Here is a 694-nt window from a genome sequence, read left to right on the forward strand (position 1 = left end):
GCTTTGAGGGTCCCTCACGTGCCCCCTGCACGTGCAGCTGCCTGGGCTCTGCTTTGAGGGTCCCTCACGTGCCCCCTGCACGTGCAGCTGCCCGGGCCCTTCTTCGAGGGCCTTGCAACAAAAACAGCTCCGAGGGTGCCCCGGGAGCGGCTCGGCACGTTCAGAAGTAGGTGCTCCTACCTCTGCTCCAAGGGCTGTAATTAAAACTGAGGTCTGCTATAAATTAAAAGACATTTCCATTTGAAAGAGCTGCATTAATGAGCCCGGTATTGTGCTTTAGACAGGGAGAAAGTTTAATTATAACACAGTTCTAATGGGATGTGAGGCGAGTGCAAATGCCACGAGCGACGTGGCTGAGCACAAGTCTCCAGTGCTTCATAACAAAGGCAGTTTGCAGCTTCTCCAGCTGTGTGCAAACACTCCCAGTGCCCACAGTGCCAAAAAGTTGTCATTATGACTTGACAAACGATACAAACCACCTGAATGACTGAAAGATCTACACCCCAATCAGAACCAGCAACCACTGTACCCATGACAGCCCAGCACAGCTCCTGCCCTGCTTATCCAGCACAAGGTATTTTAACACAGCTGGAAATATTCCTGCTTTAATAACCCAGCTCCTACCCCAAACCCTGCCCGTGTGGGCACTGGGCTCTATTTTTCACCCTGGAAAAGCACATTATTATTATTCACA

At 50.9% G+C, this 694-nt stretch overlaps 1 protein-coding gene across 2 annotated transcripts in view; it reads right to left on the minus strand.

Annotated features, from left to right (window-relative positions):
- SELENOI (selenoprotein I) overlaps positions 1–694 on the minus strand; it is a 24,295-nt gene that overhangs the window by 5,344 nt on the left and 18,257 nt on the right. The window lies entirely within an intron of this gene.

The sequence above is a fragment of the Neopelma chrysocephalum genome, unplaced genomic scaffold, assembly GCF_003984885.1.
Source record: "Neopelma chrysocephalum unplaced genomic scaffold, ASM398488v2 Primary Assembly neopelma1_169, whole genome shotgun sequence".
NCBI classification, from domain to species: domain Eukaryota; kingdom Metazoa; phylum Chordata; class Aves; order Passeriformes; family Pipridae; genus Neopelma; species Neopelma chrysocephalum.